This window comes from Rhipicephalus microplus, chromosome 4, assembly GCF_043290135.1.
Source record: "Rhipicephalus microplus isolate Deutch F79 chromosome 4, USDA_Rmic, whole genome shotgun sequence".
NCBI lineage: Eukaryota > Metazoa > Arthropoda > Arachnida > Ixodida > Ixodidae > Rhipicephalus > Rhipicephalus microplus.
In genome coordinates, this window is record NC_134703.1 from 6794500 (window position 1) to 6812652 (window position 18153).

Genomic DNA, 18153 nt, shown 5'->3' on the forward strand with positions numbered 1-18153 from the left:
ACATCATGTGATAATTTGTGCATTGAGGATGGAGCAAGTACGCCGACTTCCTGAGAAGTGGTAACAAAACGAAGGAAATAATATTACTGAAGAAAGCTTTTAGACTTAAGTCACCTATGTGCCTACGGAATTGGGCTTTTCACGTTCATTGTAGGTCAACCACGGTAGTCGGCCTAAGCTTTCATTTATGCCACCAGAGACACGTATAAACTTGTGAATGATGTACGATTCATGAGCCTCGCCGTCATAATGTGTTCTGAAATTGATCGAAACACCACCGCATAAAATGTGTGGATGTGGTGGCCTAGATTATTAACATAATTGGAGAGCGGAAGGTCTGGTAGGGTTTTTACGTGTACTCTATGGTTGCTGATTCTCATCCTGAGAGCAGTCTAAGTTTGACCCATGTACTGGGCATGACATAAGGTGAATTGAAGAAGGTAGATGTCGTTTGTTCTGTCACAGTTCAAGTTGCCTATTACATAATAAGAAAGTATTGACATGGCATCCGTTATGGTGGACACCTTGTTCATCATTGGACAGAGTTTGCACCCATAGGTTTCTTGCAGGGACCGCTGCCTGCGAATTAAAGAGTGCTAACCTTCGAGGACGTCACGATATCTGTTATGTGCCTCGCCTGTCTTTAGACAACGCGTCGAGGTTCCTGTAAAAGACATCACAGCTTGTCGCTCTCAAGCAAAGTTTTGTGGTGCAATTTGAGGATGAAATTTATGTTAGGAGAGACTTAATCTGTAAGAATAAGATTGGAAGCGGCATTCGGTATTGTGAGTGTCAGATGGCGACGGTTCTAATTTGCCGATTTCTTAATAGCATCGTTGATGACATATTGCGGGTACTGTTGCCGGGTGAGGCCCTTGCTTAGTTGTTCAATATTAGAGGTGAAATCAGCGTAGTCTGAACATATTCTCCTAAACCGAATAGAGGGGCTGTATGGTAGGCCAGACCTATAAAGTTGGACGCGGTTGCTGCCATAGTGTATTTATTTTTGATGGTCAGTTGGTTTAAAGAAGTGTGTACATAAACGCTCAATTTCCCGTGTTTTGACTCATTATAATGAGATCTTAAGAGACAATAACGCCAAGAAAAGTGTAGAGGAAGTTATTAGACCACATTGTAATGTAAATTTGAAGAAAAAAAAGTGGGTGAAAAAATAACTGGCCGTGGGCAAGAACCGAACCTGCGACCTTCGAATAACGCGTTCGATGCTTTTTTACCCCTGAGCTACCACGTGGGCTATCCTCCCAGCCATTGTATTGGGTATACACGTGAATTTAAGAGAAATGTCTCTTTAGAAGAACGCTTGTTTCTGGGCTCTGTATTTTTTAGTGAAACCATTGGTTTTTCGAGATGTCTCACCTCCCCGACCAGCAGTGGTGGCCATGGAGTATGCCATGGAGTACTCGCTTTGGTGTTTATATATCGCCTTCAAACCACCTCAATTCCAGGAGAATAGCAGATATTTTGAGAGTGTACATGTCCTACATCATGGGTAATCATGGGTGATTTCAATGCACACCATCACATATGGGGAAATACGCGGACAAATGCAAGAGTATGCAGGTTAGCAAACATCACCTACAACTATGGCCTTACTCTCCTGAACGAGAGTAGCCCCACTTTTCTTCGAGGGGTGACATACGGCAGCTGTATCGACCTAGCTTTTGTCTCCAATTACGAGATACGTCAAGTGGCTTCCAGATGTCGAGACACGAGGAAGTGATCACATTCCAATCTACCTTAACATCAAAGGCTTGTCTAGTTGTGGCCCACGGACGATAATTTGAGCAGTCCAATGGACCAACTTCAAATCTGACATGGAAGATGCTTGCAGCGATGGCCTACGATCTAGGTTCGAGCAAACAATTAAGAGCACGGTGACAATATCTTCCGCACGAAACGACTTTGACATAGAGTTGGAGCGACTCCGAGCACTTCAAAGCCGGGCGGAGCGTCGGTATCGGCGCACAAAATCAATTCACGATTTTAGGGCAGCCAGGAGGATGCAAAAGAAGATTCAGCGTCGCCTGGATAGATTAGCGTTGGAACGATAGACAACGTTTTGCCATTCACTAGACCCTCGCAAGCCACTCTCACACATTTGGAAAACGGTGCAAGGTCTGCGTCACCTTGCGGAACAGCGTTTTCCATTCAAAGCGCTCGCGATCTTTCAAGGTTGGCAAGACATCGATGTCACAGAAAATTTCTGTGCGCAGATCGCCAACCAAGCCACTCATCTAGATTCTCCAGTGAGAGGTGACGTCCCCCGATCCCGTGACAACCACATGGCCCTCCCTTGTACAATGGAGGAGCTCGAGGCGGCACTAGCTCTCTGCAGGCGTTCAACTTCTCCGGGTCCAGATGGTATTTCGTACCGAGCCTTGTGCAACGTTGGAGAACGTACAAGACGAGAACTGTTGAGCCTTTACAACATCTCGTGGCAAGATGGCAATGTTCCTGACGACTGAAAAGTAAGTCGCTTGGTATCCATCTTGAAGCAGGGCGAATTCCCACTCGCCTCATACCGCCCATTAGCACTGGCCAGCTGCGTAGGAAAGATAATGGAAAGGATGATACTAGGCCGCCTGGACTAGTATCTTGAATACTACAAGATTTATCCGATTTCCATGGCTGGTTTTCGACGCGACCGTTCTTCTATTGACAATGTCGTAGATCTGGTTTCGTAAAATCAGCACGAAAAATCCCGCAAGCGACTTTATACAGCTTTGTTTCTAGATGAGAAAGGCCCGTATGATAATGTACTACATGAAGCCATTTTGATGCTCTTGCGTTGGTTGGCCTTGGCGGTCGAGTCTTTCGGTGGATTTCGAGTTACCTGGCTGCAAGATCATTCTTGGTGATAGCAGAAGATGGCCCAACTACGCGACGCTATACTTCCGGGGGTGTTCCTCAAGACGGAGTTCTTAGCCCGACTGTATTAAATCTTGCACAAATAGGCCTTGCTAAATACTTTCCAAGCACCATTGAGATCTCATTATACGCAGACGACATCTGCGTCTAGACATCGGCAGTCACACGCCCTCAGATGCGTTCCCATCTTCAAAGAGCAGCAACTATGATTGCCAACAAACAAACAAGGTCTCAGCATATCACCAGAAAGATGCGCGCTGGTGGCCTTCACTCGCAAAGCACTGACCCCTTATGTCATCTCAATCTGCGGGCGACCGATTTCTTACGCCAGAACCCACCGGTTTCTGGGTATCATTATTGATAGGGACCTCTGTTGGAGTCCACATGTGGCCTATATGAAGAAGCGCCTCACCGCTATTTCCCAATTTTTCAAGTTCTGGCAGGAAAGAAGTGGGGGATGTCAGTAGACGTAATGATGAAACTCTACAGAACCCTGTTTTTGGTTTTCTGACATATAGCTTGCCCGTGCTGAGCAATACCTGCAAGACCAATGTTCGTGTTCTACATGCAGTGCAAGCCCAAGCACAGAGAGTGTGCCTTGGTCTGCCCAGATGTACGTCAACAGAGGCAGCAATTGCAATTTCGCGTGATTTTTTAATACAAACTCACATTGCTGTAGAAGTCCTGAAAACGCACATCGGACACTTCGCGCGTGCTTCCTGTCATCACCTTGCACTGTTGCCTTCAGAGAGGTGCCAAGCATCGTTCCCTAAAATGAGTGTGAAGTAAAACGAGAAACTTCCCTCGATCTCCAATCCTGCATCTAAACCATCGATACCCCCTTGGAGTCTTATTCAAACCACAGTGCATTGTAGAGTACCAGGGATCTGGAGGAAATCTCAGCTTTCATTCCCCGTGCTGAAACAACTGTCTCTTTTTCTTTTGCACGCGACATATTCAGACAGTGTACGTATATATACAGATGGCTCCACGAACCGCCAGTATTCCTCAGGTGCAGTAGCTGTCTCAGCAAGAGGTGTTACCATAAGCTTTAAGGCTGACTACTCCACGGCATCTACAGCAGCGGAACTAGCTGCTTTGCACGCTGCACTTTGTGTGGTCAATCGGGAACCACCGCAACAATGGTAATTTTCAGCGACCCAGGGGCTGCCCTACAATCTGTGCTTTCAGCGCTGCATCGCGGTCCGTACGAACAGCTTGTTTTCAAAATTCGATGCCTTCTTCACATTGCACACGATAAAGGGCATAAGTGACGTTTCAGTGGCTTCCAAGTCACTGCGGCGTCATAGGGAATGAACATGCCGATACTGCTGCGCGGGCAGCTCTTGAAGGAACACGAGAAAAAGCCATACCACTTTCGCGAACCGATGCTGCCAGTAATCTTGAACGACTTGCGCGCGAAATCACGTTTTCACTGTGGTGCCCACCAAGCAACGACACCAATCGTCAACACCACCTGTTCTGTTTATGGCTCTCCGCATGCCCACTGGGCTCAACCGAAGAAAAGCCATCTTTCTTGATCGTTTATGGCTGGGGGTGGCATTTACAAAATCTGATTCATTTGTCATAGGACTGGCCGACAACGCTCTCTGCGATGCCTGTCGTTGCGAAGAGACGCTACACCACATCCTGTGCGACTGTCCATTGTATGATATCCAGAGAAAGTCACTGGCGTCCGTTTCTGCGCTCATCGACAAAAGCCAAATGAGTGTAGACACTATTCTTTCAAGTGCCCGAGAGAGGATGTTGCAACAAAAGGCGACAAAAGCACTGTTGAAATTTCTACGTGACACGCACTTGAATAAGTGGCTGTAACAGCAATGTCACACACTACGAAAGACAAGACTGGACTATGACTGAGTGTGCACGCGTATGCTGCCTAATGTGCTGTGTTTATCTCTCTTTTCTCTCTCCTCTCTAACTTTAATATCCCCCGTCCTCCTCCTATGCACAGGGTAGCAAACCGGCTGCCTATAGTCTGGTTAACCTCCCGGTTGTTGTTTTCCTCCTATTTTCCTTCCTTCATTTCTATGTGAATTTAGAGGTGGGAGTGTCAGTCAGTATCAGTATATGTATGTATGTATGTATGTATGTATGTATGTATGTATGTATGTATGTATGTATGTATGTATGTATGTATGTATGTATGTATGTATGTATGTATGTATGTATGTATGTATGTATGTATGTATGTATGTATGTATGTATGTATGTATGTATGTATGTATGTATGTATGTATGTATGTATGTATGTATGTATGTATGTACGTATGTACGTAAGTATGCGCGCGCGCGCGTGTGTGTGTGTGTGTGTGTGCGTGTGTGTGTGTGTGTGTGTGTGTGTGCGTGTGTGCTTCATCGTTCCGTGTGGGGTGTGGGCGGTCAAGCTTACTTTATAACTGGGTAGAACAAATCAAACACACAGCCTATCTACAAGATTCGAACGAAAAAAATCAAACAATAGGTGAACTCTACGCTCACTCCCATCATTATATTTTCAGTACACTAGATTTTTTGACTGAGACGTATTCTTCCTTTAAAACTTCCTAAAATTAGTACACCCCCCCCCCCCGCCATCTTTTTTTTCTAAGCTGTATTCTTTGCTATACTTGTGCAGAAGAAACCACCGGTCGATACAAAGTTTATTTTCCACCAATTTGGCAGAGTGAGAACATTTCTTTCTTTTATTTGTTTCACTTCATAGGCAACGCTACTTTCTAGGAACGTATCACACGCTCAATTTCAGCGGCGAGCGTCATATAAGGTTCAACCGTAACTGCCGGATACGAAGCGGCCGCCTCCCTCCGTATACGTAGTGTACACCACGAAGAGGAACTGCTCCCGACCTATGCTATTTGTTTGTAGCAGCGGCTATCACGACTACGCTTGCGTGGGCTCGCACACCACTGCTCAATGAAGAAAAAAAAAGCAGGACATCAAAGTGCTGTGGTTTGATATTTTATTTGATCGCAGGAGCTCTTCCCTTACAGAACGTGCGCTTTGCTTTTTGATATCTGTGAGTGCCCGATTGATGCGTTCTTGTTCTTCCAGAAAACTTGTGCAAGAGATTCTGTTTAATAGCGTTTCCTCTTCTAACTCCGAAGGGATCAAGATTTTTTTAGTACCCTTCTTTTAGCTCCTTATCTCACGCCCAAAAAAACTTTAAGTGATGGAGCAACGGCCCTGCACAAAACATACGCAATCTATTTACAATACTCATAGAATGAAACGATACGTAGTGCCGGATACGGTCTCGAAAAATAATGTTTTCACGGATCTACGCATCAGAGTAGAAATTACGTCGATATGAATCAAAGATGCTGCAAATGAAATTGTACGTACGTGCGTTGCTCAGTGCTAACTTGTTCTTTTTCAATACGCTTCATCTTGCCTGTTTCAGAGAAGAAAGCTGTTCTTGCCACTTTGAGATAAAGCAAAGCACACAATATATATATATATATATATATATATATATATATATATATATATATATATATATATATATATATATAAAAGAAAGAATTGCATACTAAGGGCTCGTTTTTACGTGTTTTGACACAATATTATTGAGATCTAACAGACAATGATGCCAAGGAATGTATAGGGGAGGTTATTACACTAACTGTAATGTAAATGTGAATGTAAATGTGAATGTATATGTTCTTTTTAGAAAATATCAAAGCAGGGGTACACTTCTCATGTTCGTCGTGCGAATACTGTCAAATCTTGTTAATCATACATCCCTAGCACGACACTGTTATGCTTTAATCACGTGCGTTTTTCATCTTAAATTCGAAGCATTTCTTAGCGAACTTCGCCTTCTTTAAGATCTATCTATCTATCTATCTATCTATCTATCTATCTATCTATCTATCTATCTATCTATCTATCCATCTATCTATCTATCTATCTATCTATCTATCTATCTATCTATCTATCTATCTATCTATCTATCTATCTATCTATCTATCTGTCTGTCTGTCTGTCTGTCTGTCTGTCTGTCTGTCTGTCTGTCTGTCTGTCTGTCTGTCTGTCTGTCTGTCTGTCTGTCTGTCTGTCTGTCTGTCTGTCTGTCTGTCTGTCTGTCTGTCTGTCTGTCTGTCTGTCTGTCTGTCTGTCTGTCTGTCTGTCTATCTATCTATCTATCTATCTATCTATCTATCTATCTATCTATCTATCTATCTATCTATCTATCTATCTATCTATCTATCTATCTATCTATCTATCTATCTATCTATCTATCTATCTATCTATCTATCTATCTATCTATCTATCTATCTATCTATCTATCTATCTATCTATCTATCTCGACTATTAGCCCTCCAGTTTGTTTCGATAATTGTATTGATACCCCACATTGTATGGGATAACATGTTGGTATGACGAGCATAAGTGACTAGTCATAACAAGAAAATCAAAACATGTACTTCACGAATGTCCGGTGGCAACGCATTACAAGTAACGTCGTTACCGGTAACACGTTACTTGTTCTGGCAACTTAGTAACGTACTCATTACGATTTCGGAACTGTAACGGGTAACGTACTTCTGTTAACATTTTTCGGTAACGTGAGGTGCCACGTTACTCGCTACTTTTTTGTTTCGAAGGTGCCACATTCCCGGAAATCGCCCAGACGAATTCCTTTGTTGCAGCGTCAGACCGCTGTCGCCCACGAGGCATTGACAAAGAAAGCGTAAACAAAATTTAGTTTGAGGAATTTGAGGGGGAGGGTGACAAATTTAGCCGGCGCCGATTCACTGCACGGACTTAAGACAGTATTGCGCACTGTGGCTCGTCTTGGACAGGCTGGCTATCCTGAGACGTTGCAGGTTGCTGTGGCCTAAAGCATCTACAGAGCTCAGGAGCACGTACGACGTGCTACAGATAATTGTTTAGGAAAGCATGGGCAGACGCGAAAAATTCGTGGTCATTTCTTTCAAACATCAGCTTTTTCCACACAGGTTGAAAAAGATCGACCGGCAAGTTGGTGCCCATGTGGTTTTTTCGGCCTCACACAAGTTAGCCTCGCTCTCACAGAGGAACAGTCCAGTCATGAAACGCGAACTTGGAGGCCAGGGAAGGCATCGTAATCGTTTTTTGGAATGTGTGTAGAGGCATGGTGGGGGGTGCAGCCTACAGAATCCCTGTGTCGTGTGGAGCCCACCACATCAGCCAGGTGTCCCAACGACCATCTCCGAAAGCACGACAATAATGTTCGGAACAAGACAGATAGCTTTCTGGCTATTCATTGTGATTGCTACCACCCTGTGATAGACAGCACCACGATTCTGCACTGGCGCAGAGACGAAAGCCAGCTTCCGTATCTCCACTGAACAGTGTAGAAAGGAAGTGATTCTTCTCTCCGTGAAAAAGGTCTTATACACCTTTTTTCGCTGCAGAGGCGTAGAGAGCTGGCGAAGTGTTTTTGTGCCCCAATCTGTCTCGTACCACGAAAGTTGCCGATGGTATGCCCAAACTCATTGGCGACCGCATGATGAGCAAGTAATTTGTTCGCATGCTGAACTTAGCCCGTGCAGCAATGGCAGACTGCGTTCTCGTTATTGTTTCTAATTAAAAAGCTCCTGAGCGAGCGAGGCAGATCTTGAACCCCTTCACATAAGTGCTCCCAATTTTTTTTTCAGTAAGTAAACCGATTAAATTGAACAAGAAATGTTTATGCACAATTATATTCCCAGACGACTGGGCCATTCAAACAATTATTTTCTACTACAAAATTTGCGCGTTTATTTTGCCAGGAGAAGCACGCTGAAAGAATTGCCGTAAATTTGTTGGGAGTCCACTGATGCGTCTTAGCGGAGACCGTCTATCTTTACGAGAACAGATAACTGTGCTAGTTTGTGGGAATTCATGTTAAGGCGTTGATGTTTGAACCTTGTTTTGTGCATGATGGGACGTTGAGACAAAGAGCTTCACCATGTGCTATAGACCGAAGCCATGACATGCAACTATAGAGGCAACTAACTATAAGCTCTATGAAATTGCTAAGGTTCAGTGCATTTGAACAAAAAAAAGTTAAATCGACATTTCGGTAAAATCGTCGTTTGGCTTAGAAGTTTTGTGTGAAAAATAACTGCCAGCTTCAAAATACTCTTACTGAGGGTTTCTGCAGCAAAATTAAAATAATCGAAATTTATTATTGCTAAGCAACAGCAGAGGTGACGACCGTTACTTTTTTTCGGTAACTGTAACAGTAACACGTTACATTTTTTGTTGGTGTAACGAGTAACGTATTTAGTTGCTTTTTCTTGGTAACGTATACAAGACTACGAATGTCATGATTTACATTTCATGGTCGTGCTGCTCTTGCGGTGGTTTTGTTGACATGCAATATTGCATAACTGATATAGTATTACCTAACTGCATGAAGAACATAAGTGACAGACCCTAACGTGGAAACCGTTGCACGCATGCCACGTAACTCATGACTACACGTCATGCTCGTGGTCATTTCGCTAGCTTCACATATACCAAATTTCGTATTACGGGACGTGAATTGATGACGAAGGTGTATGACTAGGACAAAAATGATAATAATGAGATGCTTGTCATGTAATACATGACTACATACTACGCTCATAGCATGCTCGCGGACGTTTGGCTAGCTCCACATATGCCAAAATTTGTATTACGTGGCGCGAATGTACGACCATGGTAAATGACACGTCCAAACATGATAATCATGACATGCGATTAATGTAAAACATGACTACATGCTACGCTCATAACGAGCTCACATCCGTTTGGTCCATATATTCCAAATTTCTTACCACGTGACGTGAATAGACGACGAAGGCAAAGGACATGTCCACACACAATAATCATGATTTGCGTGTCATGTAAAACATGACCACCTGCTTCGCTCATTGCGTAATCACGGCCGTTTGGCTTGCTACCATTATGAAAAATTTATTGCCACGTGATGTGAATATACGACGAAGGTAAATGACACGTTGAAGTTTGATAATCATCACATGGAAGGCATATACGGCGTAATTTACGTTCGCCTCGTAAGGTTGTGCTGATTTTATTGTGACATATCCACCTTCCTTATTCGTGTTTCTCAAAACGTCGATTCTGACTGCACGTCGATCTGCCTTTTTTTTTTTTGCTTTCAAATCCGAATTCATTTTTTGGCCTATGCCAGGCTTCCAGCGGAGGTGCTCGCGCACCGGCAAGTGTTATCTGTTTGCTCTCTTTCCCTCTCCCATTGCAACAGCTACGGGCGCGTGCGCTTATCCTCGCCCCTAGCGACCGGGACATGTGTTGCGAGAGAGGTAGGCGTAGGTAGGTGCAGTGCTTCGTAGGTAGGTGCAGTGCTCTCTCTCTTTGCCCCACTCTGCCGTCCTCTCGCTGCTCACTCACGACCGTTCGCTGGCTGGGCACCTCTCAAGGCGATGACAGAAGTCGGTGAAGGCGATTGTCTGACGGCAACGGTGCCCTCTCTTGGCGCAAGAAATGCATTCGCATTTCCTGACGATTCCCTTCGGGCAGAAGGGGGGCGGGCATTTTTTTGCTATCTGACAAGTAAATATCTTCGTACACAAAGAGTCTTCGCAATTCTTTCATTACTGGCTCAGCCCTTTACGAATGTGGTGGTCTAGTGGGTAAGGTAGTCGGCTGCTGACCCACAGGTTGCGGGATCGAATTCTGGCTGTGGAAGCTGTACTTTCAATGAATGAGAAAGTGTTTTAGGTCCGTATATTCAAATTTGGGTGCACGTTAAAGAACTCCCGGTACTTAAAATTTCTGGAGTCCTCCACTACGGCGTCTCTCTCGATAATTCGGTGGTTTTGGGACGTCAAAGCCCACATACCAACCTACCAACCAACCCTTTACAGAAAAACATACCGGTTCTACATTTTTATCCTCATCACCATAGTCATCGTCATTCTCATGATTCCAGCAGTAGCAGCAGCAGCAGCCACCAATCTTGCGTCCACTACAGCAGAAATGACTCTGCCAATCACAATGAGCTCCAATTTTCCCTACCTTGTGAGAGCTGATTCAATTGTGTGCTTCAAATTTATTTGGTCATTTCATCAAATGATCTGGAGTCCTCGGCCACGCTTCCCCTATCTGGGTGCCCATTGCGACGCCAAAATTGGTGGCCAGTTATCTGCTGTCATTAACTGAACAGCCTAGGCCCATTAGTTTTCCTATTATTAAAAAAGACATTTGCCCTCTTTCTTGTCTGAGCAAACCGAGTGAGTAGAACGATCACTAGACGATAGAGCAAGTATCGAACTCTACAGGCCTAGTGAAATAGTATAAACCCTAATCTAATACATACTTCATGCGCGGTTTATACTCAACCAGCTCCAATGAATTTGTTCTTAGTCTAGTTTTTGCCTTGCTTTTAAGAAAGAATACAATTCCAAGTTAAGAATAGCAGTGCAGGACTGACAAATAACGAACACGGAAGCTGAACCTAAACAGGTTAAATTTATTCAACAGTCCAGTTGAATTTGTATGATCGCGTTCTTATACATATACCGTGCTTTCTGGTGGAGTCTGCTGATACCGAAAATATCTAGATTTTAATAGTACCTTTTCCAGAATGTTGACTTAAATTGTTCTCCGCAAGTGCTTCTCCCAATTTCAACCCGAAAAAGAGAAGTATAGAATATTGCACCTTAAAACTGTTTGCTGTTGTAAAATTATAACCTTTATGCTATTTAGATAACGTTGCATAGTGGTAACGTAGTTATTCGGTAACATTGACAGCTGATAACGAAACTTTTCCCGCTAACACTGTAGCGCTGTCACACGTGGCAGATGATAAAACGCTAGACGCTCATTTAGCCAATCACTTCCAAGTATTCGCGGAACTGGTGATTAGAACCACTGAGCCTAATACAATGAACGGTGATGCAACAGCAAATTGGTCGTACAGGCGTACCTGTTCTTTGGCAACAGGATCTCATTACCCTGCATTTCTCGTCAGCCAGACTAATAGCGGAATATAGAAAAGCGGCTGGAAGGCATCTAGACTCATTTGGCCATGACACGAATGACCATCGAGACATAATTGCGTTCCCCTTGGTTTTATGTGCAGATCAACTAAGTATCGTTTAGAGCATGCTGGTTGACGAGAACCATGTATCCCATGAGGATAAAGAACGCTGATCGCGTTGCGCCATACGTTCATGCTACTCTAGACTTCGCTTCCCTTGTGGTTGCAAGTCTGTATTGATTCATGTACCAACGCTTCATCTTGCCTGTTTTAGAAAAGAAAGCTGTTCTTGCCACTTTCAGATAAAACAAAGCATATATATATATATATATATATATATATATATATATATATATATATATATATATATATATATATATATATATATATATATATATATATATATATATATATATATATATATGTATATATATATATATATATATATATATATATATATATATATATATATATATATATATATATATAAAGAATTGCATACTAAGGGCTCGTTTTTACGTGTTTTGACACAATATTAATGAGATCTAACAGACAATGATGCCAAGGAATGTATAAGGGAAGTTATTTGTCTAACTGTAATGTAAATGTGAACAAAGAAAAGTAGGTTAAAAGATAACTTGCCGTGAGCAGGAACCGAACCTGCGACTTTCGAATAACGCGTTTGATGCTCTACCACTGAGCTACCACGACGGCTACGCAACTAGCCACTTTATTGGGTTTCATATCTGAATTTAAACGTGGGAGTGCCAGTCAGCGCCCCCTGTAGCCGTGGAGGCAAGTGTGGCACACTTATTATGAGCATGTCTAGCGTCACGTAGCACGTGAACGTATTACGATCTGGCAGCTGACCAGTCCCTCAAATACAACCTAATGGCAGTACGAGGCCCTCGTTAACGAATAAGAGAAAGAAGTGTATAATTAAGGGCTCGCTTTTCCAAGTTTTTTGACACAACAATAAAATCTAGCAGATAATAATGCCAAGGAATGTATAGGGGAAGTTATTAGAGCAATTGTAAAGTTAATGTGAAGAAAAAAATGTTGGGGAAAACGTTATATATATATATATATTTATATATATATATATATATATATATATATATATATATATATATATATATATATATATATATATATATATATATATATATATATATATATATATATATATATATTTATACATATATATTATATATGTGTGTGTGTGTGTGTGCGCGCGCGCTACAATCCATTGGGTGGTATTATTACGTAATGGATGACAGTGATAGATGGTAGGTAGTTTCAATAGGATGATATTGTACAAACGATAGGTAAGTAAAACGTATACACATGAACACACGTAAATATGAATGCCATTGTACGCGTAGGAGAATTATTCAGTTAGGTCAATCAACCAAACGATTTGATTATAGCGCATTCATCGCTCTCATGCGAGGGGATATAAGACGCCCAATTTGGATCCTGGGAAAGCTTCTGGTTGTTGAGGCTTACGAACGCTGTTAGACGCTATCAAACTTGATGGTGAGAGTTTTTCTGGGGAATCATACAGTTTTTGAATATACACATAACCATGCACAGTTTTCTTGTTATTTGCTTTGGTGCTAGAAGGGCAGAAGTCAATAAGATAAAGATGCAGAGGCTAGCTTGTATGATAGGCCTCTATCCTGCTACACGTACTGCACTACAACAGGGGTAGAGGGTACGAGAAAATTTGGGCACAAATATGATAGAATGAAGGGAAGTAGTATTTATAAGTGACGGTGAAAAGTATTCCACAGTCAACTGCGTGCACTGACATAATGGTAATGTCGACGCTGTACGGAATACTTATACTGTTAGAGAAAAGTATACCACATCATGCAAGCCGTTGAAGCTTAAAGAAACGAGCTTCAAACTAGAAATGACGACGCTCTTTACCTCCATATGCTTCACTAAAAAAAAAAAAACGAATTTTCAGGGCATCGCTGTTACGATGATGCGTCAGTGGTAAATGCGCCTATTTATCTTAACTATTTAGTTTTGATTTTATGAATGTATTGAGTAGTTGTAATCATTATTCTACATTTATGATATAAGAAACAGAGTATTGGCATGGCGGCCTCTTTGCCTGGCTTATAAAATTCAACGTGACATACAGTAAACTTCCGCTACGAGAACTCCTTGTAGATGCCCCTAGAGAGAAAAGTGTCAATGGAAAAGGAAGTATTGATACGTGTACCTTTTGATTGAAGCAATGTACGACATTCTACGAAGAACTATTCAGTCATTCGAAGTTTTTCTCGAATAATGGCGGTTGCAAGACGTCAAATTGTATATGCGAAAGTGAAATAAGCAGCGAACTTGGTAATGCTATATAGTGAAGAAAGCTTTATTTTAATGGAATCAGACGTAACAAGAAAATCCAAGCCACTGAAAACCTGTGTAGTTCTTCACTGCCAAGAAAAAAAAATGGGTTTCACAATATTTAGACAGTGACATACTATGAAATACGTGAACGTCGTATGACCATATTTTAATGGCTGTCTTAAATAGACTCTTTTCCAGGAAAAGTGACAAGGGGATTACTCAAGCACATTGACACACCAGGCCTTTTTCAACGCTATCGGCTGACAGCACCGATTCTACATATTTCAAAATAACAAATTCTCTCCAGTAACCATCACTTGCTTCTCTTTGTATCCCAATTTATATGTATGTCGAAGGCTTTCAAGAGACTGTCTATATTGAAAAGTTGGGCTATACGCCATGTTTGAATAAATTCCTTGCAACAAAATAATGCCACAAAGCTCATCTTTACAACAGATACAACAGACTTGCCTTTGGCACTCAGACCCCAGTGGCTGTGAACCAACTGTCTATGGCAATGGTCTGACTTGAGGCGCCGTGGAATGCAAAAATGCCTGTGTTAGCACAGGCTGTCAGTTGTATCAGAACTTGGCTACGTTCAACACTAGAACGCTATCTAGTGAGGCTAGTTTATAGCTGGGCTATTGGAGGAATCAGAGGGTTTTAAATTTGATGTAAAAGGGCTCGGCGAAGTTAGAAGAACACGTGAAGAACGAACGCGTCATATGCTACCATGGATTAGTCGACAGAAAAAAAGAACAAAGAGGGGAGTTTTTTATACACAAAAGTATCGCTGGCAACATAGAGGACTACTATATAATCCGTGAGAGTATGGCAAGTATCGTAGTCAAGTTTAACAAAAGGTACAAGGTGACGGTGATGCAGGCCTATGCGTCTACGTCAAGCCATAATCATCATTTGGTTGAACGCTTTTTTGAAGACGTAGAGTCAACCATCAATAAAGTAAAGACACAGTAAACCATTCTGATAGGCGACTTTGACGTCAAATTAGGCAAGAAACAGTTCAGAGACCATGCAGTGGGGGAGTGTAGCATCGGCTCTAGAAATGTTAGAGGGGAGTTAATAGTGAAGTTCGCAGAACGTAACGATTTACTGATCTTGAATACCTTTTTTCAGAAAACAACATAACCGTAGGTGGTCCTGGCGAAGTCCTCATGGTGAAGCTAGAAATGAAATAGAAGACTTTATTTGGTGTGTACACTAATGCATTGTACATAATATGGAAGTAGTTGGCAAGATCCGATGCAGTGACCATAGAACAGTAAGAGTTCGTATTTATTTAGATTTAAAAAATTAAAGGTATAATCTGCTACGGGAAAAGTCAATTGATGAGCTAGAAGTGAGAGGGTAAGTACAGAAATCCAGAGTTTCGCTTCAGAATAGATTTGAGGCTCTACACGATGCAACCGACGTTAGCGTTGACACAATAAACGATATGCTCACTCATCCAAGAGTGTGCAATGAAAGTTGGAGGTACAGTCACTAGACAAGACACTCAAAATATCTCAGGAGACGAAAAAGGTTATTATGTAAGCCTCAAATGCAACCTACAAATAGAGCACGTGCAGCTTGCGAACTTAATCAATAGCCGTAAGGTAGCAAAGTTGACAAGATGTAACATAAAGAAAGCCGAGCAGGCTGCAAAAAGCGGCAGAAGCCTAAAAGCTGTGAAGGCAAAATTGTGCATAGGCGAAAATCAGATCTAACAATGAAGGAACGAAGAAGGCAATGCCATAAATTATATGGATGGGATAGTCGAGGTGGTGGAGGACGTCTACAGAGATCAGATGTAACAATCAAGGGACAAGAAAGGCAATGTCATAATCAATATGGATGGGATAGTCGAGGTCGTGGAGGAGGTCTACAGAGAGCTGTACAGAGGCCAAAACAGCCAGGATAATATCGTGAGAAACAATAATGGTCCAGAGAAATTCGATATCCTACCAGTAACGACAGGAGAAGTAAGCATTGCCCTAGAATAAATGCAAAGAGGCAAAGCCGTTGGTGAGGAAAAGGTAACGACAGACCTCCTGAAAGATGGCGGAGAAATTGTGTTAGCAAAACTGGCCGCCTTATATGCGAAGTCTCTCTTGACGGCAAGGGTACCGTAATCTTGGAAGAACGCCAGCATCATCTTACTTTTTAGGAAAGGAGACGTGAAAGACTAGAAAAAGTACAGGCAGATCAACTTTGTCTGTTCTCTACAACCTATTTGAAAAAATTATAGCTAATCGAATTAAGTTGACATTAGAGTTCGATCAAACAAAGGTTCAAGCAAGATTTCGTACAATAGAGCATACTCATACTATCAGTGAGGTAATATAAAAATGTGCAGAATACAACATAAACTTTTTGGCGCAAATTTAAAGCTAACAACTTGAGAAAAAACTTCGATGAAATTAGAAATCTTTTTGCCCTTTTTAAGCGTAAATGCCCATTCATTGGAATATCGTAAACGGGTCTATCTGAGAATGAAGTTCACTTCTATAAATACCAGGTTATAGCATTGAAGCCCAGTGCCATCGAAAAAACTGCTTTGGAACTGCTCATGGTGGAACAGCATTGTACATAAACGACAGCAGCATTTACAATTGACGATGTGACGTTCAATTTATCAGTTCATGTTATGAATCCGTCTGGATAGAAGTAGACAAAATACAGATAAAAATGCCACGAAATCTGATCATCAGTGTTGTTTATAGAACGCCATTAGCACCCTATGATCACTTTTGTGATGATCTGGATACAATTTTACAGACCCTTTTAAATAACAAAGTGACCGTGATTATAACGGGGGTTTTGAAATTCATATATCAGATATAAATTCTCCAACTTGCTCTGAATGTTTAGCATGTCTCACAAGCTGTGGTTTTTCTTATCTTCTTCATACTCCTACACAAATCACTGACCGTAGCAGCACAATTATTGATCATGTCTTATCTAATACTTCACTTTGTACTACTTCTTTTGTATTAGATGTAGCTATTACAGATCATTACCATGTGGCGTTTGTTTTTTCCAAGTGCTTTAAAATAATTGAGAAGCATTTCGTTGAGACTTAGTTTGACTCGGAGCTTTTTGTTAAAAACGTAAGTGCCTTAATTGAACACCTATGCTTGAGCTGCCATCCTCAAATGAGAGCTATGACAGATTTGCCGAGGTGTACTCAAAGGTAGTAAGTACCGCTATTACATCTTTACATGGGACGTCCACGCACCAAGTGCCTAAAGAACCATGGTTATCATACTTAAATTTGCACTCTTTAAATAAAGATACAATATGTATTTAACACTAACGAAACAGCCAAATATTGCCTAATTTAGGAAATGGTACACGACATACTCATATATATTGAATGGAGCCATTTACGCTGAAAAAAAAAGAGTACTTTAGCAACCCAATTTCTCGCAATTAAATTGACTCCAGAGAGGACTGAAATCCTCTGAATAAATATCCTGGCCGGCAAAAAAAGGTGGTTTTAGATGAAAAGATAATTCTTAACAACGTTTCGTATACTTCCCTAGATGATATCAGTGAAGCATTTAGCATTTATTTTACAGCGAAAGCTGTTATGACATCAGAACTCGGGTCACGCGCAGTTGTCTGCCGTCGCCACCGCTGCCGGTGTCCGTAACCACATCGGTCGAACTAAAAAAAAAAAAACATCGCACTAATGACACAGCCGGGCTTGAACCCGGGTTCGCTGGGTGCGAGCCCAGTATTGTAACACTGGGGCACACCAGTATTTTTTCTTTAATGAATGAAATTATCACCAGTAAATTACACAGAACATACTTCATTCGAAGTCAGGCAAACACACACAAGCGTCAAGAACGGGAAGCCACTCCGGAACGTGGTCAAAAGTCTCGACAACACTGCGCGCT